A 20,814-nucleotide genomic window follows, 5' to 3' on the forward strand; every position below is an offset into this window, starting at 1 on the left:
TTTTTTTTTTTTTTTTTGTGTGTTTCGCAAATTTTATCTTGGATATTCTAAATTTCTGGGCTAATATCCACTTATCAGTGAGTACATATCATGTGAGTTCTTTTGTGCTTAGGTTACCTCACTCAGGATGATATCCTCCAGATGCATCCATTTGCCTAAGAATTTCATGAATTCATTGTTTTTAATTGCTGAGAAGTACTCGATTGTGTAAATGTACCACATTTTCTGTATCAAGGACAACTTTTAAGGAGACAGTTGTTTGAGTCAAGTCATCTAAAGGACAACTCTCCATCTTGCTGGTAGGGACAAAGAAGTTTATGCTTCCAGTCCTAGGAATGAACATGTATCCTACTTCCCCAAAAGTTTTCTTAACTTCCTGTTAACTGATAAAGAAAATAGAAATTGCTGTTATCTAAAGCAAGGTATATAATTTATAAAACATAACTAATTGTCTGTTATGCCCCAATTAACTACACGTAGTTGACCTGATCCTTTGTTCTCATATCATTCTGAGCTCTGGACCTAATGTCCAAGAGAACAAATTAAGGACACCTTGAATCCAGGACCTGAATATGGACCTGACTCCAATGGGTACTCCCTGGCTTAACCCATAATATCAAAATATGATTGGATAATACTGCAGCTCCTCCTCCAATTGTTTAGTGTTCCTATCCTTTAAAAACCTTGTACGATCTCCCTTCTGGGACATGGCTCAGATCTGGAACTGGCCTCCTCCATGAGCACTCAGAAAATAAAACTTTCATTTTTTTAAGCTTCCGTATCTGAAGTGAGTTTTCTCGGCTTCCACCCCAAACACAACAAATGTTACAACAGAGTGATAAAGTATTTTTTGTCCCAACTTACTCATTTATCTATGCTTAAAGGCTGCCAGTGGTAATAATTCTGACATTTCTGAAGTCACTTCTCCTCCTTCCAACAAAGATGCCTAGTCGGGCTCCACATTTCAAAGTGAAAAAGCAAAGTGGCAAGACATCACAAAGGCAAGAGTGATTCTTTCAGACAGAGCACCAAGGGAGCAGAGCTATTAAAATTTCCTTCTCTCTGCCTTTCTATTTACCAGCCTATGTCCTCTTTATGCTATTGACATCAGCACCATCACAAACAAATACATCCCAGCACCGCATATGACACAGACACTGAAGCTATAACTGTGGCTCTACCTACAAGAGAAGGCAGATCATCTGTTCCATACTGCGAATGGAATAGACTGAGGAAACTCCTTCCTAGGATTTGTGTATGAAGCAGAGACAAGCCCATGAAGGTTCTCTTCTTTGAAAACAATTGAAGATTTTGCATATTTAATAGATTTGGGGTAAGTAAGACTCCCTCTTTTCATTTGAAGGAAAATTACAGCATAAAGTAACTGGGAAAAGAAAACATTATTTAACAGGGAACTGAGCTCAGCTAGTTTACAACCTAGCACATATAAGGCTCTGCAATTAAACCAGAGCTCAAAACAGAGAGGACAGGAGTTCCTCCCATCAGTGCAAAATGTAGCAAGGAAAGTATACATTCTTTGTGCATTTGTCTTTTATCACAGCTCATGTTGAAGCATAGCAAAGCTAGACACAGGTATTAAAGCATAGCGTGATGCTGGTTTAAAACATAAACTATCTTATCATTTATAAAACAGGAAAGCCCAAGCACTGGTTGCACTTCTGTTTGATAAATCTTGCCCTTGCCATCAAGTCATTGATTTCCGAGAACATTCATTCCTCAGATCTCTTCTACTGTATGCTTCTCTGTTACACATTCATCTCTTCTGGGTGGAAAGTGCGTGGCTTTCCCACCTGCCATTCACATGCCACAACTGTGCTTTTGATCTTTGTTCTTCAGTCTTCCCTGGTAGCGGCAAGATCATGGATGGACTTTTAAAAACTCAAGTTCTGAGGAGGACGTTTCTGCCTTGCGGGGAACTGTCAAATCTGTGAAATTTGACATTCTGAATCTATCCTCTATTTTCTCATGTGATAGAAGGCCCCAACATGGAGCTAAGAATTAAAAAACTCAGGAACATTTAATTAAATAATAAAATAAAATACAGAAATCAGTGGTAATGATATATTCAGAAAAAATATTTTTACTCTGGCAATATAAGGGGGATTCAGGGCTGTCAGATCTGAACTAAATCCGTCTCATCCATTTCTTTCATAACATACTATCCAGTCCTTGCTTATAATGCCAGTTTACTTCTGTTCCCATCCTGTCTGCCAAGATATTGACCTAGTCAGAAGTCTGTACGTCTGATGGTCTTACTCTGAATGTCTAACACTTCATTTTTCTCTGATTTTATTTCACATCAACTAGCATAACTGGGATAAGACACAGTTAATGATAGAAATGCTACATCAGTTACTTAGAAATTTTCCACCCAGATCTGATCCAATTTTCTTCCTTCTTATTGGGCATTATATCTACTCCCACCTGGGTCACTATTTCTACTGTATAGACTTATTTCAGCTCCCAGGAGATGGTGGGAGCTTCTTTAACTCTTAGTGTTAAAATTCCCGTCTCCCTGCCTTTCTAATTACCACTAAGAGTTAACAAGCAACTCCTGCCTTTCTATTTAACACTAAGAGTTAAAGAAGCTCTGGGACCTGTTTTTGTTTTTTTGTTTTTTGTCAAAGTTCTCATTTGGGGAAAAAAAAAAGAAGGTGTGAAAGCAGGGAATTATATTCATATAAAGCAAGAGGTAAATTCTGTTAGATCCAATATTGCTTTATTTGTTAGTTAATGAGAGAGTCCATAGCTCTGTATGAAGTAGATATGTAAAACATATGATCAACATCAACCTAGAAAACTGAACATACGTAGACACGTTAAAAGCAACTGCAACTTGAACATTTGTCTTTGTCTTAACATTAAAGGGTCCAGCACATGCTGAATTATCTTTAATTTCTAATTATATCCAAATAGGATATGGGTCTAGAAATGTCTTTCTTATGACTTATGATTATACACAACATAATTAGTAGGAAAATTTTGTTTGAACTTCTTTTAAGATGTGGAACATGAAGGCAGGTCACCCTGAAGGGCAGAGACACTGGATGAACCTTCTCAAAAGTGTTTCCTTTCTCATGAGTGGTGCTATGACTCCGGAAGTGTGAGCCACACTAAGATTTATTCATTGCCAAGGCTCAGGGCTTCTGCCCTGTCATAATCCTGGTAGTGATCACCACCCACCAGACAGACAATGGGGTGACCATTGGGACAGTCACCAAAATGAGAAAATGAGACCAGCAACTTTTACTGAAAATTCTTTCTCATTCTTGTCTTTTGTTTTAAGGTGTTTTAAGGTTTGTTTTTTTTTTAAAAACTAGACTTCAGTGAAATCACATTCAATTCTAATTCATCCTCAATTGTGTTTATTACTACTAATATAGCACAGATAAGGTGTTATTACTATGACCCAGCTATGAATTAAGTAAAAGAATTAAATTTAATAAAACATCTTGTTACTGCAGTGGAGTTAAAACAAAAAGTTTGAATGCAGTAAGAAGGCCTCACCTATATTTTTTGATAAAAACAAACAAAAAAATTTTTTTAAACTTGACTTTGCATTTTGCTTTAAGAATTAATGTAATATTAAAGTAGCAATGATAGCAGTTGATTTGACATTTTATGACAGGAATATACAATCCTCATCTTCAGAGGCAGAGAATGTTTTTTTTTCAGTGGGCATGGGCACAGATGGTTAATGAGGAGTTGCTTTTCTCTGCAGATGCTCTCATTTTCTACTCAGTAAAATGTTTAATGACCTGGAGACTTCCTCAACTACGCTGTCCATAAATCACAGGATCACCATCTTTAACAGCTCAAGGTAGAAATTCAAACACATTGGGATGCAAGAAAATCTTTAGGGTCCAAAGAGGTCCTCTTCTCTTAGACAGACAGATCTATGTATTTGGGGCCTGTTGGGTTATGGTTCAGATCATGTCCTGGCTGTTCCTGTTCCTATGGTACTAATTTGGCATGCAAACACTCTTTCATCAGTAAAGCTGTCAAGACACATAGGCACCGGGGAAATTTTCCTGAATAGGACACTAGAATCATTCTATAACAGTGGATCTGTGACTGTACATTCTAGGTCCCTCTCATTAATAAGCCATTCTTCCAGCTTTCCCACTCCAGTGGTGCCATTTCTCTTGTGCAGACAAGAGATGTTATAAATTGGTATAAATATCAGCAAAGAAGAGCATCCAGCCATGCTACAGTGCAGCATGTGCTCAGCAGGAGTTTGCACAACGGCTGCAGAGCTTTCGCCTTCTAGGCAAGAAAACCAAAACACAAGAAAAAGCAGTCTGTTTAATGTTACTGTAGCAAGTCATCAAAACTTAGTCATCTAATGAAACCTATGGTTGCAGCACCTAGCGAAATCAGTCATATCAACTGGGAACATATATATATATATATATATATATATATATATATATATATATATATATATATATATAGGCGTGAAGAAGACCACATTAATCTCAAAATCTCTGGAAAAAACACAAAAGCACACAGCCAGCATACATGTACCACTACTACTGTGATGATGAACTATTGTTCATAATGGCTGATTGTGATAGCTCAGTTTCAAATGCTCTAAGTAATGTCTCCTATACGGAATTTATAACTTTGCACCTTTCCTTTTGATAGGCTGAGCTATTAATGTAAACAATTCTTTATTGGTGTATAGCCATTGTCCAAGGTGCTAGGTTTCAAAAACAGAGTTTCTTTCAAGAATATCATATATTTGATCATGTTTACTGCCTCTCCCCATCCCTCTCTCTGACATCTCTCCTGACATTTTCCTTGATTCCTTTTGGCAGCTAATACTTTTGGGTCATGCGTACACATAAGTAGGTTTATGTTGTATAAAATATATAGGAATCACATGACATAAAATGTGGTATTTGTCATTATGAGGTTGGCTTATTTTGCTTAATATGGTGATTTCAGTTAAAAGAATTTTTTAGCAAATGACTGTTTATTCTTCTTTATGGCACACATTTTAACATAGCAATAGGAGCTGAAAATACTACTGATATAATGAGAGGGAAAGAGCCCAGGAGTGTCTGCCTTGTTTAGAATTAGAGCATTTACTTGTAGGATGTTTTGCATCCTGGATGGTCAGTGAGCACTGGGTCAGCAAAGAGATATCTGATCTTCCCAGGCAGCCATCTCTTCTTGAACTCTTCATGGAAATATTCATATGCACACAAAACTGAGTGAAGGTTATTTTCTTTTTTCATGATTTCTCTTATTTCCTTGATTATTCTCCATTACTTTTAAGATTTAAATAATTCAACTGCCCCTCAAAGGCAAACTCACTTTGAGAAACTAAATTTTTCAAAAGTTCTGAGGAAGCCTGATGGATATGCCTATGTGAATGACATATGCATTGTATACCCTGTATGTAGTTAGCAGTGGGAATATACCTCTCTGGGATCTCTGCTTTTTATGACAAGCCAGCCACTGAAGGATCGTGTGGTTTAGTAAAGATGTGTGCTAGAAATATACGCATCCATCATCAGTAATAACAAAGTCCCAGATGTTAGGAAAGCAAGAGGATCGCAGGAACCAATGGGTATGGGATTAACTGAAATGCCCAACAAAGGAGAGGGAGAACCTGTAGGGACCATATCCAGAGGTTATGCAAGGCCCCCAGTTGGGGCATGGGGCCACCCACTCATCTACAAATTTTGATCCCAGAATTGCTCCTAACTAAAATAAATACAGGGACAAAGTGTGGAGCAGAGACTGAAGGAAAGGGCAACCAGAGACTGTCCCAACTGGGGATCCATCCCATATACAGACACCAAGCCCAGACACTATTGTGGATGCCAAGAAGTGCTTGCTGACAGGAGCCTGACATAACTGTCTCCTGAGAGGCACTTCCAGAGCCTGACAAATACAGATTCAGATGCTTGCAGCCAACCATTGGACTGAACATAGACATCCCAATGGAAGAGTTAGGACAAAGACTGAAGAAGCTGAAGGGGTTTACAACACTATAGGAAGAACAACAATACCCAGGGACTAAACCACCAACCAAAGACTACACATGGAGGAACCCATGGCTCCAGCTGCATATGTAGCAGAGGATGGCTTAATCTGGCTTCAATGGGAGTGGAGGCCCTTGGTCCTGTGAAGGTTCAATGCCCCAGTGTAGGGGAATGCCAGGGCAGTGAGGTGGGAGTGAGTGGATGGATGGGTGGTTGAGCACCCTCATAGAAGCAGAAGAAGGGGGAAGGGGGAGGGGGTTTGCAGAGAGGAAAGCAGGAAAGGGGGTAACATTTAAAATATAAATAAATAAAATATCCAATAGAAAGGCCATTTATATATAAAACATTATTGTATGTTCGTTATGTGATTGTGAAAGTTACATTCACAACATCCTCAAGCTAGATTTTTCTCTCGACAGAAAATATTTAAATTAATCTGTGATTTGTTCATTTGTAGTCCTCTTCTTAGTTTACACATATGACTAATACAAGATCATGAACATTGTCTCTAATATATGTATATATTTATTTGTAATTTTAAGAAGCACCACTATTTAAGAAGTGAATATATTATTTTTCTTTAATTTATAAAGGACATTTTCCAATATTGAAATTCATTTGACAAAGAAATGTGCAAATATTCTTCCTATATTTGTCTATGTTTTATTATAAGTATTTTAAAAATATGAGCACTGAAATCAAATAGCCTATCTGATGTATTTAATTTGGCCAATGAAAGAGCAATGAGATTATGTAAAAATAACAAAGGTGGAACTGATACTGGAGAAGGATATGCTTTCTAAGCCACTAGAAGAAGGAAAGAATAAGATTGAAATGATATCATATAGAATAGCATCACTACAAGATCAATCTGGATATGGTAGGAACGTGGCTGTGGCTATGTTAGCAGGGAATAAAAGTATACCAAATATGTCTGTGCTGTGTGCTGCTCAGGTGTGGAGTCAAATTACAACAACCCTTATGATTGTAGAAGAGTCCAGTGTCTATTAAAAATTCTTCCCTCTTTGTGCAAAGCTATCTAAGTTAATAAAAATCATTTCCCAGTATTAAAATTCCAAACAATCCTGGTAATTCCCAGAGTAATAATATCCTTTCCAGGTTCTTGTTGAAGGACTTTAAACATGTCCACAGTTTTCTTGGATAACTGGAAACTGGACTTTCAAATGCTAATGAGTTTTCCTTTGTTTATAATCTCTAGTTACTGCATTCACATTAAAATACACAAGCAAAGCTGTTTCTAGCATTGATACCCAATAATTGCACCTTACACATGCAAAGTACATCAACATACATGGTCAGTCACTTCTTGCCAACCAATGCTTTCATCTATGTCATAAGGTTGAAATTTCTCCAGGATGGGTCTACGCAGATATTTGGAGGCCATATAACATTTACAGGTCAACTATGACAATTAACGGATAACTCTCAAATTATCCTGTCTATACAATTTTACTTTGTTGCATCTTTCATTACTAAGGGTCTACTAAATCAGCAAGTTGCTAAGTGTCATAGCTGTTTTTCTCATTGAACACTCTAATTTGTCAGTGTGGTTTTTGTGTGTGTGTGTGTGTGTGTGTGTGTGTGTGTGTATGTGGTGTGAAAATTATTTGCTTAACTATTTCTACCCTATGCTCTTCTGAGGAGATTGTAGAAAGTCAATAAAATTATCCTCATCTTATCATCAGTGCTAGGATGTACCTTACACATAATAGAGACTGAAAACCACAAATTGAACAACTAAACAAATTTTCACTAAGTTTGAGCACGTCTAGAAACAAATCCCCAGGCATTCAATAGCTTCCATGACTACATTTCTGTAGGTACAGTGGCATGTGGGATTGTGGTTCGGGAAGAAAAATATTCTTTGTATATTCATATTATTTAAGTATGGGAGACGATGTAAATTGTCTTAGAGTCTTTTATTTTATGTTAATCTCAAATCATTCTGGGCTTTGAAAACTTGTGTGAAGTCATGGAAAGCAAAGAGAGTTACGTAATTCAAACCAAAATGTCACTGTCTGAATAACAACACATTCTGGTACTATGACATAAGGCCATGAATGCTATATTCATTTGCAAAATAAAATCTCTCTAAGATAAGATTAAAGTTTTACTGGAATTCTAAAGCATCCCCCCCCCCCCAAAAAAAAGATTCAATAATTAGACTGACAGCAGTTGTAGGATTATATCCTTTTGTCTCTGCATGGCTGAATATCCACTTACTAATAATCAGTTGTGACCATTATTAAGTCATTTATTACTGATTTGAAAGGATCATGAAGCAATGTTTTAATCTTAAATGGAGAGTGTTATTTTTGTAAGCTCATGACAAAGCATAGAATCAATTGAGTGTAAGCATTTTAAATAAGCTTTATGTTGTGAAGTATGTGAAAAAAAGAAGATAGCATTCATTAAAAATAAATACCAGTTAATTATACACAGTGTCATTTACAAGGTCCAAACACTGTGAAGACCTTGCTAGTGTTTTCATAGGAAACAAATCGAAGAGTCTTAAAGGAATTTTAACCAGAAAAAAACCCTGTTTTTAATTTTTACCAAAAGTGGACTTATCATTAATGACACTTACTAATTTTAATAATGAACATGTCCATCAAATTTTCATTCTATAGGCAAACTAGGTTAACGTTTATTAAAAGGTTAAGGTGTTACTTTTCATACTAAAGCTAATCTTAACTCTATGAACATTCTAATAGCTAACTTAGTTCCTGTGTTGACTTCTAGTTCTGAGTTGTAGAAATCTTGATGGTACTTTATACTAGGTTTGTATTTAATATGGAAATAACTTCATTTTCATAGACCTTGAGGTCAAGTCAGAGATATAGAAAGTGAGAGGGAGAGGGAGAAGGTGGATTTTGATGGTGAATTTGCTTAGATTAGTAAATACCTATGATGTTAGCAAAGTATATCTCTGGGAAAGTCTGGCGAGGCATTTCCAGGGACAGATCTAAAGCTTTCTGACCTTATCAATACAGTAGCCTTTAAATGACTCATAATATAAGCACATTATTGAGAGGTATGGAATACAGGGAAACCAAAGCTAGCAGCAAGAGGTCACTGGGAGCATATCCTTTGGTGTGTATGTCCTCGTGTTCCCTTCCTGTATCCTTCTCTCTGATTCCTGTTTGCCAAAGAAGGATAAGACAGTCTCCATTACTCATGTTTGAAGCCATGATGTCCTTACCCAAATACATGGGCTAAGCAGCCATAGGCAACACTGTCTGAAACTTTGATTTAAAGGAGCACCCTGTGGTGACATATCTGAAGTAGCCTGTCATAGCACTGGGATGGATAACAGGACAGAAGGATTTCAGGAAATTTAATAAATCCTTGTAGAATATAAAGACCTACATTGCTTATTTACATTTACTTTTAGTATTCAATTTTGTCACTAGTACTGTTTACAGCCACCTAAAAATAACTATTATAACTCATGTGGACTGCAAGCAGCATGGGGAATACTCTAGACTCATTAATTTCTTAGTGGGAAAGATAGCTAAATATGAGTATTAAATTTTACTTGATAAATACTCACAAAAGTTCAGTTAACTATTGAAACTGTGTCATATGAATTACTAAAACTACATTTAAGTGAAATAAAAGACAAAGGCACTACTTGTTTCTGAAGGCATAACTTGAAGATTTCTATGCTATGTAATGAATCTTAGATTCTTTTCCTTTCTGCATTTTCTTTTTTTTTTAATTTTTTTAAAGATGTATTTATTTACTTATTATATGTAAGTACACTGTAGCTGTCTTCAGACATTCCAGAAGAGGGAGTCAGATCTCTCATTACAGATGGTTGTGAGCCACCATGTGGTTGCTGGGATTTGAACTCAGGAACTTCGGAAGAGCAATCGGGTGCTCTTACCCACTGAGCCATCTCATGAGCCCCCCTTTCTGCATTTTCATGACAACTTTCATCACCGTAAGTTTCAAATATATAATTACTCTAGGAATCTGTTTTTTTTGAAGGATGCTTTTGCTTTGAGTACTTGGAACACGAGAACTATTCCACCAGTTTCTTTTTGTCTTCCTTAATTTCAAGGTCAATCTAAAGAATACACAGCATTTCCTTACTCTTTCATTTGGGATAGAAGGGAAGAAGTATACCATACAGGAGCCTACTTTATGCACAAATATTTCAATATTTCTCACATAAAGAGACATGGTTACAGTTTGGGATTCTTTTTGTTTGTTGGTTTTCAAGACTGGGTTTCTTTAAGTCATCTTGGCTATCCTGGAACTTACTCTGTAGACCAGGCTGGCCTTGAATTCAGATATATGTCTGTCTCTGCCTTACCGGGATGGGATTAAAATCATGTACCACCTCTGCCTGTAGGTAACAGGTTAACCACCTCCTCCTCCTTCTCCTCCTCCTCCTCCTCCTCCTCCTCCTTCTTTTGGTTGTTGTTTTATATTCTTTTTCTTTTTTATTAGATATTTTCTTCATTTACATTTCAAATGCTATCCCCAAAGCCCCCTATACTCTCCCCCCANCCTGCTCCCCAACCCACCCACTACCACTTCCTGGCCCTGGCATCCCCCTATACTGGGGCATATGATCTTCACAATACCAAGAGCCTCTCCTACCATTGATGGCCTACTAGGCCATCCTCTACTACATATGCAACTAGAGACAAAGATCTGGGGGATACTGGTTAGTTAGATCCTCCTATAGGGTTGCAGACCCCTTTAGTTCCTTGGGTACTTTCTCTAGCTCCTTCATTAGGGGCCTGTGTCACATCCAATAGCTGACTATGAGCATCCACTTCTGTGTTTGCCAGGCACTGGCATAGCCTCACAGGAGAGAGAGCTATATCAGGGTCCTGTCAGCAAAATCTTTCTGGCATATGCAATAGTGTCTGGGTTTGGTGGTTGTATATGGGATGGATCCCCAGGTAGGCCAGTCTCTGGATGGTCCTTCCTTCATTCTCAGTTCTGATCTTTGTCTCTGTAACTCTTTCCATGGGTATTTTGTTCCCCATTCTAAGGAGTGAAGTATCCACACTTTGGTCTTCCTTCTTTAGTTTCATGTGTTTTGTGAATTGTATCTTGGCTATTCTCAGTTTCTGGGCAAATATCCACTTATCAGTGAGTGCATATCTAGTGATTTCTTTTGTGATTGGGTTACCTCACTCAGGATAATATCATCCAGATGCATCTATTTGCCTAAGAATTTCATGAATTCATTGATTTTAATAGCTGAGTAGTACTCCATTGTGTAAATGTACCACATTTTCTGTATCCATTCCTCTGTTGAGNGACATCTGGGTTCTTTCCAGCTTCTGGCTATTATAAATAAGGCTGCTATGAACATAGTGGAGCATGTGTCCTTATTACCAGTTGGAAGATCTTCTGGGTATATGCCCAGAAGAGGTATTGCTGGATCCTCTTGTAGTACTATGTCCAATTTTCTGAGGAACCGCCAGACTGATTTTTTTCCCTTGTGCCCATATCTTCAAGGCTTTCCCCCACTTTCTCCTCTATAAGTTTCAGTGTCTCTGGTTTTATGTGTAGTTCCTTGACCCATGTAGACTTGACCTTAGTACAAGGAGATAAGAATGGATCAATTTGCATTCTTCTACATGATAAACACCAGTTATGCCAGCACCATTTGTTGAAAAGCTCTTGCTTTTCCACTGAAAGGTTTTATCACCCTTGTCAAAGATTAATTGAGCATAGGTGTGCGGGTTCATTTCTGTGTCTTCAATTCTATTCTCCTGGTCTACCTGTCTTTCGCTGTACCAGTACCATGCAATCTTTATCACAATTGCTCTGTAGTACAACTTGAGGTCAGGCATGGTGATTCCCCCAGAAGTTCTTTTATCATTGAGAATAGTTTTTGCTATCCTAGGTTTTTGGTTATTCCAGATGAATTTGCAAATGGCCCTTTCTAACTCTGTGAAGATTTGAGTTGGAATTTTGATGNGGATTGCATTGAATCTGTAGATTGCTTTTGGCAAGATAGCCATTTTTACTATATTGATCCTGCCAATCAATGAGCATGGGAGATCTTTCCATCTTCTGAGATCTTTGATTTCTTTTTTCAGAGACTTGAAGTTCTTATCATACAGATCTTTCACTTCCTTAGTTCAAGTCACACCAAGGTATTTTATTATTATTCGTGACTATTGTGAAGGGTGTTGTTTCCCTAATTTTTTCTCAGCCTGTTTATCCTTTGTGTAGAGNAAGGCCACTGATTTGTTTGAGTTAATTTTATATTCACTGAACCTGTTTATCAGGTTTAGGAGTTCTCTGGTGGAATTTTTAGGATCACTTATATATACTATCATATCATCTGCAAATAGTGATATTTTGACTTCTTCCTTTCCAATATGTATCCCATTGACCTCCTTTTGTTGTCCAATTGCTCTGGCTAAGACTTCAAGTACTGTATTGTATAGGTAGGGAGAAATTGGGCAGCCTTGTCTAGTCCCTGATTTTAGTGGGATTGTTTCCAGCTTCTCTTCATTTACTTTGATGTTGGCTATTGGTTTGCTGTATATTTCTTTTATTATGTTTAGGTATGGGCCTTGAATTCCTGATCTTTCCAAGACTTTTATCATGAAGGGGTGTTGGATTTTGTCAAATGCTTTCTCAGCATCTAACGAGATGATCATGTGGTTTTTGTCTTTGACTTTGTTTATATAGTGGATTATGTTGATGGATTTCCATATATTAAACCATCCCTCTATCCCTGGAATGAAGCCTACTTGATCATGATGGATGATTGTTTTGATGTGTTCTTGGATTCAGTAGTGAAAATTCATAAGGGAAATTGGTCTGAAGTTCTCTTTCTTTGTTGGTTCTTAATGTGGTTTAGGAAAGAGTAATTGTGGCTTCATAGAATGAATTGGGTTGAGTACCTTTTGTTTCTGTTTTGTGGAATAGTTTGAAGAGAATTGGAATTATGTCTTTTTGAAGGTCTGATAGAACTCTGCCCTAAACCCATGTGGTCCTGGGTATTTTTTTGGTTGGGAGACTATTTTTTTTTAAATTTTTTATTAGATAATTTTAATTTTTTATTTTCATCATTTACATTTCAAATGCTATCCCAAATGTCCCCTATAACCTCCCCATGCCCTGCTCCTCTACCCACTCACTCCCCCTTCTTGGTCCTGGCATTCCCCTGTACTGGGGCATATAATGTTTGCAAGACCAAGGCGTTTCTCTTCCCAATGATGGCCGACTAGGACAATATTCTGCTACATATGCAGCTTTGCAGCTACATGAACTCTGGGGGTACATGCAATCATGTTTGGATCTTCTATTTTAATCATTTAATCTACACGTCTCTTTTAATGACAGTACCATCTTATGTTTATGTAATTTAGCTTGAAATATCTTATGATAGTCCCTTTAGTGACATTTTTTTTCTCAGATTACTTAGGCCATCTGAGCTCTTCTCTGCTTCCATATGATTTTTAGAATTTATTTTCTATATCTGTGAAGAACATCATAAAGTTTTAGGTTGGGATTGGATTGAATGTATAGATTTTGGTAGAATTGTCATTTTAACAATATTAATTATATCAGTCTGCAGTCATGGGAAATACTTTTATATTTAAGTGTTTCCTCAAACTCTTTCTTCAGAGACTGACATTTTATTTTACAGGTATTTTTAACTTCCTTTGTTAGGTTTATTCCTAGATTATTATTTTTTTAGACTATTGTGGATGGCAATACATCTATGTTCTTCTCAGCATGCTTGCTATTGGTATATTGAAAGACTACTGATTTTTGAAGTTGATTTTGTTTCCTTTTACTGTGTATCCTGTTACTTCTGAAAGCTCAATGATATGATAGCCAAACAACACCTGAAGAATGACAACACACGTTGGCATGCCCATATGGCTAGGAAGAATTCATGATGTTCCAGTTTGAGATGAAGAGCAATTAATGGATGCTGAGTGGAGAATCTGTTTTCTCTAGAGACATCCAGACTCCTGATACAGCCTCCAATCCCAAGTGGTCAGCCTTAAACACACTTATATAAGAATGATATTAAATGGCCTCTGTAGGTTGTAAAACACACACACACACACGCCACAATAATAATTAAAAAAGAAATCATGAATTTGAGAGGGAACTGTAGAGGACCAGAGAGGAGGAGATGGGAGGGATGCATAAGGCTACGAATACAGGACTCATGTATGAAATTCTCAAACATGTTTAAAAATATGCCCTCTTAATCTTTATACCTTGGTGACTAATTAATCTCAAATCATTCAATTTGTTAGAAATAATTTGAAAATATTCTATGTAGTGATTTAATAAATACCTTAATAAATTTCAAAATGTATTTCATCTCATTATTTTTCTCTTTAAAAATCATTTTGATAGTGAGGAGGGACCAAAGAAGGGTGATTGAATCTTTTTCAGAAGAAGAAATAAAACAGATATCAGAGGTAGATGAAGGGCAGAACTAGGTGGAAGAGAAGATAGGGAAGAGAACAGGGTGGAGGGATCAGGTGCAGCGTGAGCAGGAGAGTGAGAACAGAAATTGGCCTTGTGGGAGCAATTTCTAGGATATGTCAGAGACCTAGAATGGTGGAATATATCAGAAGATCTATAGGGGTTACTCTAGCTGACGCAGACATGCAGCTCGGTATTCATCTGGGTCTACAAGTGAAGCAGGGACTCTGTCATAGGGTTTTATTTCTGTGAACAGACACCATGGCCAAGACAACTCTTAAAAGAACAACATTTAATTGGGGCTGGCTTACATGTTCAGAGGTTCAGTCCATTATCATCAAGGATGCCTGGCAGCAACCAGGCAGGCCTGGTATAGGAAGAGCTGAGAGTTCTACATCTTGTTGAGAAGGCAAACAGGAGAAGACTGGCTTTGAGGAAGCTAGGACGAGGGTATTAATAGTGACACACCTACTCCAACAAGGCTATACCCCCTAATAGCACCACTCTGTGTGCATTCCATATACAAACCATCACAGACTGTCTCTGAATTTGTTACCTGCCTGCCTAGGAATCCAGTTTCACTAAGTGGACCACCTTGTTTGTCCTCAGTGGAAGAGGATGTACCTAGCCTTGCAGTGGCTTGATGTGCCTGAGGGGAGGGGTAGTATGGGGGTTGTGGGAGGAACGCCCAGAGGGGTTTTCCCTTTTCTCATTTGAGAAGGGGAGGGAGGAATGGGGTGAGGATCTGCATGAGAAGGTACTGGGAGAAGAGGGGGGCCGATATTGGAAGGTAAAGCGAATGAATAAATACATTTAAAAAAAATCCTTTTGAGACAGAGTCTTGGTTTGCCTAGTCTGGCATAAAATTGCTATGTGGCCAAGAATGGCATTAGACTACTTACTAATTCTACTGTTCCACCTCATGAATACTGTGATACCAGACAGGTACCACCCTCTCAAACTATTGCTTACATTTTACAGTCTGTATGGAGTTTCTCTCTGCTAGGTTTGATTTTTGTCTTGAAGAAAATGTTTTCCTGGATCTCTCCATCTACTTTCCTTGTAAAACTGATTTCCTTTCCTTTTTTTTTTTTTTCACTGATTTTCTTTACCTTTATTGTTGGTGACAAATTATGTCATCCCTTGGTCCAAATACTTCCAGTGATCTTTGTGGAGGGGCTGAGATTGTAAGGGTCAGGAATCAGGATAGACATGATTTACTGGGTACCTTGTTGAAACTGAGTGCCTGGGTTTTCAGTCTGGTATTGGGTAAGGTTTTGAATTTTAAGTTTGCAAAGCACTTAAGCGTAATAACTCAGGCGGTCGAGAGTGACATTCGGAGCTGCTTTGCATTCAGGCTGACTGAGCTCCAGACTCTGAGACCTACTTTTGCATAGTTATCATCAATCTTATGAGGGATTCCTTATCTATTCATAGTATCTATCTACTGTACAATATCAAAATTAGTAGCTATAAGGCAACCACAGGAACTTACTTTGCTTATAAATTTTTGATCTGACTAATTGAAGTGTGTTCTTTTGTCTCTGCCTTCCTGTGTCAGAGCGGGTGGTATCTTTTGGCTGGATATCCATTTTTTGGCATGGCTTATTCACAGGGTAGGGATGCTCGTTCTAGATGTTCCTTTCTCTATCAGATTCTCCATGGAGTGGCTTGGGCTTCCCGACTAAATGGCTTCCTAAATGTATTATGGTTGTCAAGCTCTTAACCAGTGGATTTTAGCAGACACTACGTAGGAATCTGAAATTAAGTATGTACGTTCCTCACATTCTAGCTGAACAGCTATTTGGAAGACTTGATAACTACAATAGAAATCATATAATAAAATTGAAGGTGAGAGACATCTAGGGTCTACAAGGCTGCTCATGTTTAATCTTTGCTCTTTCCTTCCTTAGCATTCTAAGTTAAAATGTAAGAGATAAGTGTGTAGGCTCCTGGGAACTGGATGTCCTCAGAGTGTCCCATATGAAGAGAGATACAATTTGTTAGTAGCTGTTTGTTGCTAATGCCAAAAAATGGGTAATAATTTTAGAATAGGTACAGCTCTACAATATTTATGCAAAGGGATTGAATTTGTCAGAATTCACTATATTACAAGTCACTCTTTAAAGTCATAGACCTAGTTTGGGCTGGCAAATTATTTATCTGTAATATATTACTATTAATCTATCATTTCCCTTTTTCAAAGAGAAATTCAAAGGGTGGGACCAGGGTAGTTTCTCTGAAACCTGCCAGATGACAAAGTAATCTCTTACTACCATTCTTAGACCTTGAAAGTTCATTCTAATACAATGGAAAGACATAGCAGAGAGTAATACAAAGCTGTTTCCAAACCAGCAAAAGAAACTGGCTTTAGAGCAAATGACTGTGGCTCATTACAATTCAGCATGTCTCAGCTATTTAGGTTCTCCCAGGCATCCTCTGCATTCCTAGCTACAGTACAGGGAGAGCAATGTATTTCTAATAAATAATGTATAATTAATTAGCATTTCCAAAAGTATATACCCTTCACATATAATTGTCTTCTCTCTACCAAAGCATCAGGTACTAATGAGATCAAATTTTTGTCTTGGAGCGATCAGTGCCTGTTATTTAGTAATTATGAAGTGCTTAGGGAGTGGAATTCAATTTTTCAAGGTTTATCCATTTAAAATCAACCTTGTTAGTATAGGATGTAAAGATTTTTTTTTTTTTTTGGAGGGAGTATGGGAAATCGTATTTAACAAAGTTAAACAACAGGGATTGTAGCTTTAAGGAAATATGGATATGTACCACCTAAGAGAACTTCATCATCCTGAATAGACTAGAGAAGTCAGACATGTGGCCTGCATTTTAGAGTAGAGCTCAGTGCACGATTGTGATAAACACTTAGCCTTAGTCAAGGAAGTTTACATAATTACATATTTGTTTACATACATTAAACAATAATGTCAATACTTGGATATTCCTCTTCTTGAATAGTCCTCTGACCCCATTTCACATCCATTCATTGAATATCTTCAAGGAAAGGGGCAAAATGCTCTTAAACAGTCTCGGAGTTATTCTAATTCCCAATCTTGCTTAGGGAATCCTTGTTTCAATTTAAATGTAGCAGTGCATAAAGATAACACAAATATGTACAACATGCACAAGTGATAAAAACAAATTTAAGCCATTGCTTCATTTGATATAGTGATTTTTTTCTCATTATAACATATAGTCTCACCTGGGGGTAGAGTACAGAGATTAGGGAGAGAACAAGTGTTGCTTAGTTGGATAAACATAATGTATTATGGGTTCTCCTCACCACCTGTAGTGTGTGTGTGTGTGTGTGTGTGTGTGTGTGTGTGTCCCATAGGTGACACTCATGCATAGTCAGGTATGCACAGTGTATTAATGAAGATGAATGAGCTCTTGCCTTTTAGATTATGGACAGGGTTCTGGTCTGCTTTGGTAGCTCTACTAATCACAGAGATGCCTAGGTTAAGAGGATGAAGGAGACAGTAGTAGACATACACACATCACATGTACATGCACACACACGTGTACACAGGCGCACACACACACACACACACACACACAGAAGCACACTTGAATTGAACAACATATAGGAAAATTAAAACTTACACTTGATAAAATGTTATTTTTGGAAAATGGATCTCCTTCCTAACAAGTGAATCAGTTTCCTTAAATGTGCTAAGTCTGACTCTCTTTGAATGATTCATTTTTGCAGGAGACAATGTAAGGCAGTCCATTAACTTTCTCTTTAGTTAAAACTCTTGCCTTGCCCGATGGCAGACCACAGAATAAGCATTATTCACTTTCTTATATCCCCCACTGTACCAACCTTCCATGCCCAATTTGGGATTCTAGGTCTAGATCCCTGTATGTGCTCTTTTAACTCCATTCTGTGATTACTGTGTGCTATGTTGTTCCAGTTACTAGAACTACTTAATGAGTCTGACATGATGCCCATAAAACTGTGATGATGCACAGTACTGAGGATTACTGGGGTAGTGAGAACCTTGGGATACCTGTTACTGTGACTGCAGGCGGTTGGAGGATGGCGGAGTACTGAGGGAGAAGAAGGTTGGAGGTAGACGGAAGCTCTAGATATATGAAAGTGGGGAGGTCGTTTCCCACGAAGTGAAGCAAAATTCCCCATCCTTTCTATTTCCAAAGCACAAAAAAGCTTCTATTATCAAAGTACATATTGCTTCTTTGTTGTTGTTATTGCTGTTTATTTGTTTGTTTTTCTTATATTGCAGAAACATTTTATGATCTCTTTTATATTGACAAGGCTCAAATCACATATCCAGTAGGTCAAGCAGAAATAACTGTCCATTACATTACTGAACAGGGGAAAGGTTTATAGTACACTTGTATATTGAATGTTGTGACACATTACTCAGATTCTCCTTGCAGGATCAAGTACCCATTCCTTCAGCTCTACGGAGGCCAACATTGGGTCATAAAATTTGTCGCTTCCCACACAAAGCAGTTTGGAAGGTATATTGCCTATTCTCAGATGTCATGAAGTTGGAGTCTTTGTTGAGACTGAACTGCAGTTCCATACCCCCTATTTAATGTGGCTTCATTTCCTCAGTGTTCATCAAAGGGCACATACCATTAAACACCTGATACAATAATATCCTCCTTAGAGTTGTTTTGTATGGAATTAATCTAAGATAACTGATATGATGGTTACGTTTTGATAATAGGAAAGTTAAGCTTGGGCTGTGTGCCACCCAAAAGAGTCTTTCAGGAGAATTCAAAGTTTAAGTTACTTATCTGCTAGAAAATGAGTGCCCTAAATATTTAAACCTGTAGTGAGCATGAAGCTGGAAGAGATGCCTTTAGCTGAGCTGCACAGCACTAGATGGCTAGGTGAATTGGCACATGAGGCATTACTCCACTACTCAGTCTGAGGATTTTTCTTTTCCAAGACAAAACAGCTTTGGCTGTTTCTGAGGTCTGAGAGTCTTTGCATAGTGCTTGGGTATAAAATAAACTTAAGTAAGGTCTCATTTTATTGTTACAATAGAAATTTGCTATGAGGCTTCAACTCTGTAATATATCTAAAACACATAACAACTCTAAAACATACTCCTTTGTTTATTCTTTTCAACCTCATATACGATTTATTTATTTTTAGTTTATATCTCCCTCAGTTTCTACAGGAGTTGCTTACAAGATCTCCAAAGGCACAAAAACCTGAACAAGATGATATATTTTCTATAGGGCATCATAATATGTAAATATATAATACACTTAAATCACTTCTAGCTCACTTATAATATTTCTAGTGTTACACAGTTATATAAATAGACACTGTCAGGCATTACTTAAGAAATAATAGTAGGTCAGTAAATGTTCTGATGAAATCTTCTTAGTAGTTTTAATTGAACTTATACAATCACAAGATACAAAAGGCTTGCTATATTTAGTATTACAATATCAAGGAGAAAATGATCTAAGTTTTTTCCGTGCATGTGTGTGTGTGTGTGTGTGTGTGTGTGTGTATGTATGTGTGTATGTGTGTGTATGTGTGTGTATGTGTGTGTATGTGTGTGTATGTGTGTGTGTATGTGTGTGTATGTGTGTGTGTATATGTGTGTGTATGTGTGTGTTTGTGTATGTGTGTGTGTATGTGTATGTGTGTCTGTGTGTGTGTATGTGTGTGTGTGTGTGTTTGTGTGTGTGTGTGTGTGTGTGTGTGTATGAGTATATGTGTGTGTGTGATGAGAAATATCTTCAGCAAAGACAAGGCTTCTAGCAATAGTCTCTGGGACTTCCAAGCTGCATGTTTAATACGAACACCAGCATAATTTAACACCAGCCACCCAACCCCCACATTAATGAGAAAATGAGGCAGCTGAGAATCATAGTTCAAACATAAGCCTTTCTTAGACTGTTGGTACTTATGTTCAAGAATAATAGTCGAGGCATGTAGGCATTCTGCCACAGTTCTTTTACCTTACCAACCACACAAAATTAACATGAACATGTTATTTGCATAGATGTCAGATGCTAAAGTGCCTTAAAATTACTTAATATATAATTTACGTTGCATTAATGTTTTTATTAATATAGTAAAAGAAATCTTTCACCTAGTTTCTATTTTTGTATATGTATTAATGCCATTTTCTACTGATGCCTTTACTTAGAATCCTTCAAACAGTTGCTCTCCCATCCCAGTGAGAGGAAAGAAATTATACTCCACCATCAAGAAGATAAAATCAGCAATAAAACAACTACTATAGATCAACTGGTGCCGTTTCCTTTTGACAATATGCTTCATTTCGATAACAGAAGGATTTGGTCACCTTGCTCAACCCAATTT

At 37.4% G+C, this 20,814-nt stretch overlaps 1 protein-coding gene across 2 annotated transcripts in view; it reads right to left on the reverse strand.

The window, feature by feature from the left end:
- The window catches only part of Nkain3 (sodium/potassium transporting ATPase interacting 3), a 601,685-nt gene that overhangs the window by 78,063 nt on the left and 502,808 nt on the right, over positions 1-20,814 (reverse strand). The gene's annotated exons all lie outside the window — the stretch shown is intronic.

Source organism: Mus pahari, chromosome 22 (assembly GCF_900095145.1).
Source record: "Mus pahari chromosome 22, PAHARI_EIJ_v1.1, whole genome shotgun sequence".
In the NCBI taxonomy this organism is placed as follows: Eukaryota; Metazoa; Chordata; class Mammalia; order Rodentia; family Muridae; genus Mus; species Mus pahari.